Genomic DNA, 10323 nt, shown 5'->3' with positions numbered 1-10323 from the left:
GCGAATAGCTGACATTAGAGGTTGTCACCCGAATGTAGATGTTTGCACCATAAGCAATCTTACTCGCGTCTGCAAAACCGTGTAGCTGAATAGACTTGACATCTTCTGCTTCTATCCCGGCTAGGACACAGCGAGGTACACTGATCACTGAAACTCTCAACATGTCTTCTGCTACTTCTTTCCACTTTAAACAGAGCTCTTCTGGCAGGGCCTCATCCCAGCCAACCTTGAGCTGACATATCTCTTGAAACATACACTTCAAGGGCAACATAATTGGTGACAGCAAGCCTAATGGATCATAAAATCGAGCAGTGATACTCAACAGTTTCCGCTTTGTCAGTGTTCCATCCAATGCTTGTGTAGCAAAGGTTGCGAGATCAAACTTGAAGCTGTCTTCTATCCTATCCCATGGAACTCCCATCACTTTGATGAGGTCTTCTTCGAGAACACTAGACTTTGTCAAAGAAGGACTGGTTTCCGAAGGTGTCTGAGTTGATGATGACAGGTTAGCTTCCTCCTTCTCAATCAACTGATTTAGCTCTTCGCTGTTCGATGCCCATTTTCGCATGTTGAAACCTCCTTCTCTGAATCGCAACTTCAATTTTCCGTAAAGTTCGAAGCAGTCCTTTACTGAATCCTTTCCGGATGCAAAGTCATCCACATACAAAGCTCTGACAACACTGTTCACAAAGTCTGGATCAATGTTCTCATACTTGCTCAAGTGATTTCTCAGGGTTACATTCAAAATGAACGGTGAACAGACAAGGCCAAACACAAGCCGTGTGAATCTAAGGATGATGACTTCCGGATTCGAGGAACTGATGTCATTTATCCACAAGAACCTTAACAAATTCCTCTGTTCAGGATCCACTTCAACATTTAAAAACGCTTTCTCCAAGTCACCAATCAATGCAACTCTGTGGAGACGAAATCGTAAGAGAATGTCAAAGATCAATGGTGCTAAGGCTGGACCAGGGAGTAGACAGTCATTCAGACTTGGTTCATTCTGAGATTTAGCACTAGCATCATACACTACTCGTAGTTTAGTAGTGGTTCTGTCTTCCTTCACGACTTCCTTATGAGGAATGTAATGCACAGTTCCTGGTATTACTTCTTGATCACGACTCTTGTCAACTAATTCTATAACACCAGAGTTCAGTTGGTCCTTAATGACGTCATCATACTGTTGTAGAATGTCAGGTTTGGACTTCAATCTTGCTAATGAGGAGCTGAGGCGTTTCTGTGCTACCAAGTAGTTGTCTGGAATTGTAGGATGTTCTTCCTTAAAGGGAAGAGAAACTTCATAACGGCTACCATTGAACTTTACTTTGCGAAGATAATCTTCATAGAATTCTTCTTCTCTATTCTTCACTCCCAGAGTATCATAGTCCCAGAATTTGTTCAGCTCTTCTTTCAGAGAGACATCAACTGACTTTAAGTCTTCTTCAACTACTTGACACTCTGTCTTCATAACATGCGACATGTTAACACTTGATGAGCTCTGCAATGCACCTGCTATGTTAATAGGACCACTCAAAACATAACCCAGCCTTGTACGAATCGCTACAGGTCCATGCGACTCCCCCCGTACCACATGGTTCTGGACAATGGACCAATAATAATCAGCACCAATCATAATATCTACTTCAAGATCTTCATCGCCACGGGAATAGTCAGCAAGGGGTAAGCCTTGTAGATGAGGGTAATTTTGCTGTGCAATCTCAATGGTCTGGTTGGCTATGGGTCCACAAATCAGTTCAACTTCATAAGCATTGACAAATACTTTCAACTGATCTTGGCATTCCAGTGCAAATTGAACAATGTCACATTTCTTCAACGAGGCTTCATTGTTTCCAAACGTTTTAATCAGAACAGTTTCACTTCCAAATGAGGGCAGGCCTAACTTGCTCCTCAACCGTGTACTTATGTAAGACCTTTGAGAACATGAATCAAATAAAACCCTCACATGGCAAGAATTTTCTCCATTAGGATTTCCAACCCTCGCTCTGGCAGTTTGCAGCAAAACAGAATTATTCTTAACATCTTGAGTGAAATACAAATTTGTACTCACAGTTTGTTCCTGATTGGTTCTTCTTGCTTGCGTGAATTGTGGTGAAGAGTTTTGCACGCCGCATAGCGATACATGATGTTTCCCGCCACAACGATAACATCTCGCTTGGCAATCTCGGCTCACATGACCACTCCTCAAACAACCAAAACATCGCCCCTTTTGGCGGAGAATTCTTTTCTTCGCTTCTGGCTCCGTAACAACAGCGCATCTCGCCGAAGGGTGCGGTCCACTGCAGAAAGTACACCACATTTCCTTATGTTGTTGAGGCTTGTCGTTGTATGAAACAAGTGTCGACGACGTGGGGGGTCTCTTGTTTTGACCGAACCGTAATCCATATCCAAACTCTCGTTTTTCTCTCATTTTCGACTGATCTGTCACTGGACCCAGAGCACACCTTTCTCGTATCTGTAACTCCTCTGCAAACGACTTTATTAATGTGTCGAGGTCCCACTCGTCGCTCATACCACGACTCAAAATTAAACGCAACTCTTGAGGAATTTTCGCCATGATCACTGGGGTTAGGAATGTTCCGTACGTGTCAATGGAAATTCCAATTCCTTGCAAACTTCGAACAGCCGACTCTGTTTTGTCCAACAATTGCCGCAATTGTTTAAGATCACCAGTATCACTCACTTTTGGTAGTTGCATTAACATCTCGATGTGTTTAGAGATGATAACTTGTTTGCTTCCGAACCGCTTGTTTAGGAGATCGACCGCATGGTTGTAATTTGAGCTCGTGAGAGGTAAACCAGAAATGGTTTCGGCTGCAGCGCCCTCCAATAATGATTTCAAATACTGAAATTTGTCGACTTCATTCAGATCCTCACTCGTGTGAATTGCGGATGAAAAGCTGTCCCAAAATGTTGTCCATTTTGTAGCATCCCCTGTAAACTTAGGTAACGTGAGCTTCGGTAGCTTTGCCTTGTTTGTGCTCTTCGCGCCATTTTGAGCAGGGAAAGATCCTTGCGGACTCGCCGATGGCAATGTCACCGTTTCTTCGACATCATTCGCTTCCTGCTTAGGAGACGACAAACATGAGGTTATCAATAAGATCGTTTCTTGTAACGACGCGTTAAACTCGCAGCGCTCCAGGATTTCTTTTTCGATTGCGTCGGCTTGCAATAATTCTGCGACTTCTTGATCAAGCGATGCAATTTCCTCCTGATGTTTTTCCAGGTTAATCTTTTGCGATTTCAGCTTCAGTCGGACACTTTCCACATCACTTTTGTTGAGTAACTCCTTCACATCGTTCATAACTTTACGAACGTGAACTCTGAACCCTGAGCGCTCCAGAATTTTCTTTTTGACATCCGACATGGCGACGGTCACAAAACACGTGCTCTGTTCTCCTTGCTTTCACTCCCGGGTCTCCGGCACCAAAATGTTGTATTTGACCAAACTCTTTAATACTTGATAAACTCGAAGATTACATGATAACATTCCTTGAGAAAGAATTCCGCTATTTCCGACGTACAAGATAAATTCCGCTACATTTAGAAGTATAATGTTCCAGAGTTCCTTCGAGAGTCACACTCAAAACAAGAATCTATCCGAGAAATCTGATACAAATGATCACGTGCGAATTTGACTAGTTCCAGTCCCTACTCGTTTCCAACACGAGCAGCACGCGCATGAATTTAACTCTGAATGATGTAGATGGTGGATATCGAAAACGCGAATGCGAAATCGAAACAGAAAGGTGTAGTGACGTTTTACAGCTTTCTTCGGGACTCTCGCAAGACGCTACAGAATGGTCAGAAAATTCAAAGAATTCCAAAGATTCGAATGCAGACCTCACCGCAAACCACGCGAATGTTTTACAGAAGAAGAATGGTCATGTCGAATCGAACGATCGATCGCAAGTGCACGCTGAGGAAGAGGGGAAAAGAGAGACAGTTTTTGACTAGCTTTGATTTGGGTGACCACAATAAGACTTAATTTTCCAATTTGACTTTATAGAGATGTAATCGGTGACGCGATCGCTATCGTGTCACACTCAGTCCTTTTGATTCCTCCGCCAGAAAAATCCTGACCCTTCATGGGTTATCGCGCGGAGCATTTTTATTACGAAACGCGAAACAAGGCACGTGCAGAAAAATTGGCGGGCCAAGGAATACATCACGCACGACAAAATCATGCGAGCGTACTTGCAATTTTGTCATCAGTTTTTGAATTTGTTCAAGAAGGAAACCGTTTTGTCAACAAACTTCTTTAATTTGTGCCTTAGCCTGCTCATAGAGCTTTGTTTTGCTAAATCGTGTTTCATATCGTTGATACATCTGAGTAAAAGAATTTGAGCTTACATGGATAAGTTGATATTAGAGTTTTTATGTCAGTGTATACTAATTAGGAGAATTAGAAATTGTCAATCGTACAGAAATGTTTATCCATCGTCGACAAATGCTTCCCCAAGAACCACCCATTAAACAAGATCTTCAACAGACACACTAAAACTCAGCTGCTCAGGCATGCCAAACATGAAAACCATCATCGCATCACATAAAAAAAACAGATACTCTCAAATGTAGCAACAACCCCAAACGAAAATTATGACCCGAGCTGCAACTGCAGGAAGAAAGCAGAATGCCCACTTGATGGTAAATGCCTCCAAGCGAACGACGGTAACAACAACTGAATCGTACGTGGGACTGGCACAACACATTCTTCCGAAACGCCAACAGACGCAATTCAACGGAACTATCTGAACAATATATGGACCCTGACGGACGCAAACAAAACATTTCCAATTAAATGGAAAGTACTCACAAAGTTCAAACCCGATAATAACATTAACAAGAAATGTAACCTATGTCTTCACGAAAAGTTTATTTCCGTAGAAAAGATCTTAGTAGCCTGAACAAACGCAATGAATTACTAAGTCCAAACCCCCCACAGAAATAGATATGTAATCAAAACCTCTCGAAAAACGTAAAGTAACCGTTTGTATCATGGCACGTGAATTGTTTCACGCCACGAGCATTAGTAATCTATCGCCCAGCAAACGCTTGTTTCAAATCACCAGTTCGAATGATTTCATAAATCCATGCCCTCATATAAATAGATACGTACCCAAAACCTCTTGTATAACGTAACGTAACCGTTTTGTCGTGGCACGTGAACTCTCTCACGGCACGTGGAATTGTATTTTATCGCCTAGCAGCTGCTTGCTTTAAATCACCAGTTTTTGATTACTTTATATACTTTACGGTCATTCGTTGAAGTTGTGTGATGAGTGTGGTCACCTCCTGATCGAAACAGAGCTGTAGCAATAAAACGATGAATCACTTCTGGAGCCTGAACTATTTTTTTTTCCTGGGTGTATATCTCCGTCTATTTCTATCGATTTTGGGGAGTCAGCGATGCTGGAAGTTATCACTGCTAAAAGATCGTAGGCTTACGCACCACGCAGTCAAATATGGCCCGAGTATAAGCTGAAAACAGCTTCTTGTTTTTCAGTAAGGAAACGGACTCATAGGGTAATTGGGAACGAGTGTTCACCTCGTAGACTATGAAATTAGGTATTGGCTATGCCGAGTTTAAAAAAAAATGTATACTGACCGCTTGTCAACAAATTCAAGGATTGCAAGATCGCGCTTCTAATTGACTTCAGTATGGTAGTTTGAACATAATCAAAAGTTGATTATCACACGGAGTCACTGCATTGGAGGGTATTCGAGTCAGCTTCATTTCATGTATTTTCGACAGCCTGTTTAATTTTTCCTTCTCGCTCAAAGACAGCCACCTTTCTGGATCCATTTTCAGATGTTCAAAATCCTTGTTCAGCTCGTAAGGCCCTTCATCAAAGATCGCTCCTTCGATATTTCTCTCTTGCTCCTTGACCAGCCCTTCCACCAGGCTTATTCCCTCTGGCCATGTCATTTTGGCTGCTTTAATAGACTTCTTTTTCTGCTTAAGTCGTGCATTCATAGATTGTGGGGCGTTTTTATAATAAAACTCTTCCCCTAAGCCAGCGGACTCTCTCACGGGCTTCAGCATAGTGCGCTTCATATCTTCAGATATAAAGCGCTTGAAATAGGAAAATAAATTCTGGCTCATCTTCGTCTTTCACGTGCAGTTTTCTCGCGCTCCTCCCAAACTGACTGCAGAGACTCAAGTTCTCCATCGAATTCCACGCTACTTGATGCGTCCACAAGACCTCTTTCTTTCGATCTGTCATCTCCAAAGATGTCTGGCAAAAATTCTCTTTGATCGGGGTCTTCCACGGTTAAGCTGACTAGTTTCCTTTTAATATCACCTTCGACGTGTTTAAAACAGGAAATCCAAGTGACTAGAGGAAAGAAAGGGTTGAAACCATTCCCAACAGCAACCTCTCGGTCACTACCCAAGTTCAAGATATTGGCGATTTCTGGCTTTAGTGCAACTAGCGATGAAGCAAAGTATCGAAAGGAATCCTCGCTTCGGCGGAAAAGGAGCATTGTGGGCCCGAGAAGTGTGGGCTGGCTATCGCTTCTTCTATTCTTTAGCATCCCGTGCCTATACGTTGTTGGAGTGACATAATACGATCCCATGTTCAATGTGGTATCGATTCCGATTATAAAAGGCATCATAACCTCTGAGGAGCAGAATCGAACAACGTCATTTAGCTGACGATTGGACGCTAAAACACATGCGGGATTGGGAGCGAGCTGTACTTGCCTCACAAATGGAACTTCATCCTTCTGGTTTTTCTCCAGAACAGCCTACAGTTCATCTTTTTCTTTCTTCACACTGGATGTACTTGAAACTTGCTTGAGGTTTCTCGGAAAATCAGCACGACTCTGAAAGTTGACGATGCCGCCAGCATACTCGAAAGTTTGGTCGTAGACTGTTGCCACGGACGACCTGGATTTCATCTCACTTTTCAACTTTAGGAGAACGTTCGGTATTGTTCTGAGAAACTCCTTTCTCTCTTGCTTGGCATTTTTGTGCCCATCAGATGTTATTTTGTGTTCTTTATCGTCAAATCGGTACTCCAGTAGCACGAATGGGAGTCTTTGTTGTCTTCATCATGCAACTCCATGGCCCTTCTTTTAAAGTCTTTATGTTTCTGATGTACCCAGTAAGTCTTCGTAGCTCTTACAATTCTTCCTGGTACTGGCAATGGACATGTGGGCTTCTTCTTGTCCAAATACGTGGCAGTGCCTTCAGTATCGATCAAGAAGTATCCTAAGTTAGGTTTTCCAGTGTTATCGTACTTTCCAAGGTTGTCAGCTGACAATCATTTGGCCCTTTGAGTTCTCGTGTGTCAATGATAAAAGATGCATTTATCTCACATTTTCTTAGTTTTTCGAGATATCTGATCAGCCGGGGGCCTATATACTAGGGAAACAATATCCTCGAGATCCAGGCTTTCCGTGTGTACAATTGGGAGGTTAATATTTCCATTGATATATTTTGGTTGATTAATATGATCATTCGAAGGATCGTCTTCACTGTGATCACTATTCTCATTGTTAGAGGACAACAATGACGAGTCAACTTCATCTTGAGGGTCACATTCATCGTCAGGGTCACTATCTGATGATAAGATGCAGACCTCGTCGCAATAAGATGGCGGAGCCTAAAACAAAACGTGTTTAAAAGTGGAATTTTTCAATATGGGTTATACTGGTTAACATACCAAATGACTCAGTTCATCATTGGTAAAAAGCTTTGTAATGCAACAAAATTCGATGTTAATTATTTTATTTGGGCACTCTTTACAATTAATCCACGTTTTGTATCACCTTTTAAGAACTGAGCACGACCCCTCAACTGAATACAGTCTGCCTTTGATTAGCGTCCCCAGTGCTGCGGAGTGGTCTTAGCGCAATTTTTCAGATTTTTCTTACGCCCAAAATATCAAACACGACAAGTTGAAAAAAAGGCACCACGTCACAACGACTAAAAAGTACAGTTTTCATTTAATGAAATATAAGATAATTTCTTGAAAGGTCCGAACGAGCAATACGCTTTACTTTTCAGTTAAATTTGCTTTGTGTGTGCGTGGTAACGCTAGCTTTATAAACTGGCTTTTCGTTCGTAAATCTGAAGGTAAGAGATGATGTATCAATGACACTGAGACGAAATCGTGATACCTTGTACCAACACTCAGCTTTTACTTTTTTAACCGGTCATGTTAGTAGGTAAATTAACGCATTGACGATGGTGACGATGGAAATACATCTTTACATGTGTTATAACATTGTGACTAACGTATATTACAGCTCAACAAATTTTTGGCATAAGGACGGGAATGGGGCTTAAAATTTTTAGACTTATTACCTCTAAATCGAAATGAATCGATCTACGGCTTCCAAGGGATCTGGAATTAGAGGATATAAAATAATTTGTTATCTACATAACTAAATTGTGGGTTATCTACATCACTAAATTATGGGAAATCATTCACAGGCTCCTAAAGTTCTAACTGTATTTCAAAAAAGGCCATCGACATAAAACGTTTACTTTGTACCGGCAGCTCGACACTCTTTGGTAAAAACGAAGATAAACGAAAACATGCATACATGACTGAACGTATAGGAATGTATGCCGACAGGCATGACAGAACCAGGGGCGACTGCGTAAGTGAGTGAGTGAGTGAGTGAGCGAGCGAGCGAATAAACGAACAGAGTGCTTGAGGTCTAATAAATGAATGAATGAATCATGAATGAATGAATGAATAAATGAATGAATGAATGAATGAATGAATGAATGAATGAATGAATGAATGAATGAATGAATGAATGAATGAATGAATGAATGAATGAATGAATGAATGAATGAATGAATGAATGAATGAATGAATGAACGAACGACAAATGGACGGACGGATGAGTTAATAAATGAATAAATAACCTCGCCCGCTGTCTATCTGGGGTTGATGCCAATTGGAAGCTTTTTTTTTTAGATGAAATCTAAGTCATCCCCCATAACGACTTGTTTCAAGACTATATAATTATGCAGAGACGGTGAGTCTTGCAAAGAGTTGATGCGGTGATAAACGCAACAATATCTTTTGTCTAGTTACCTTTCAGTGTCTCTCTAAGTGCTATGGGGAGGGGAAAACGTTAACCGTAAACCCTTATTCGAGTAGAAAGAGGTGTGGGGTATTTAAGAGTTTGTTTGAAGATTGTGGACCTTTATTTCAAATGAGTGGCTCATTCAAGGAGTTCATATGCGATATGCGATATGATAATCGAGGCTAATTTTGATAGCTAAAGACCTCGGCCCGACGAGGGTATAATATTTCATTCCTTGATTGTGACTGTTCCCTTTTTTTTTTGGGGGGGGGGGGGGGGGGTTGGCCTGACCCTTTAAAAATAGATTACCGACAGGAAGTGAATTTAAATACAGAAGAGGATACAGTCAACTCTCTCTAAGCGGACACCTCTCTAAGGCGGACACCTCTTTAAGGCGGACAGAAAATTAAGTCCCTGCCGAATTTCACTTTTTCTCTGTAACTGAACTCTCTCTAAGGCGGAAATCTCTCTAAGACGGACAGCGGACACTTTTTCCCAACATATTGGTTCAAAAAACCTCTCAAAGCGGACACTAGATGTCTTTGAAATTTTATAACAGGTCCAAAATTCCGAAAAATTAGCGCAATTTGACCTGTTTAATGAAGATCTCACAGCGCCTACAAGATGCCAGACTTGAAACGCAACTGACAGTGCAGCATTACAAAGTTTTTTTCGTAGTGAATGGGGTTATGAACCCCGACTCCGCGTACTGTCAAATAACAAGCGACAAAAACGAGTTTTGTTAAGGTTGATTAACAAATGTTCAAAGTGTGTGTGAAGTGTGTCGGATTCCGTAAGGAATATACAGCTGTTTCGAAAAAGGTTGTCAAAAAAAAATCGTAAAAGCGTACGCGACAATGCCGAAAAAAATGCTGGAATTACCCAATAAATTTCAATGAAAGCTCAGAATCCATATTGCCTGTCATCTCATGTCTTCCCTGTATGGTCGAGGCATTAATGATTATGGATTCTGAGCTTTCATTGAAATTTATTGGGTATTCCCAGCCTTTCTTTTGGCATTGTTGCGTACGCTTTTACGCTTTTTTGGACAACCTTTGTCGAAACAGCTGTATAAAAGAGACACAGCCGGCCCGTCATGACTACATAGTACACTGTAATTAAAGTAATTGGAGGGTTCCAGGGGTTCCGGAACCCCCCTTCTCGCGTCAAGGAACCCCCTCTCCTATTTTTAACAGTGATTTTATCCCAGCAAGAGTGCAATGGACTCTCGATTCCTGAAATTCTTCGTTT

Source organism: Pavona decussata, unplaced genomic scaffold (assembly GCF_977016875.1).
Source record: "Pavona decussata unplaced genomic scaffold, jaPavDecu1.1 SCAFFOLD_72, whole genome shotgun sequence".
NCBI lineage: Eukaryota > Metazoa > Cnidaria > Anthozoa > Scleractinia > Agariciidae > Pavona > Pavona decussata.
The sequence above is the reverse complement of the archived record's forward strand: the minus strand, read 5'-3'. Positions refer to the sequence as shown.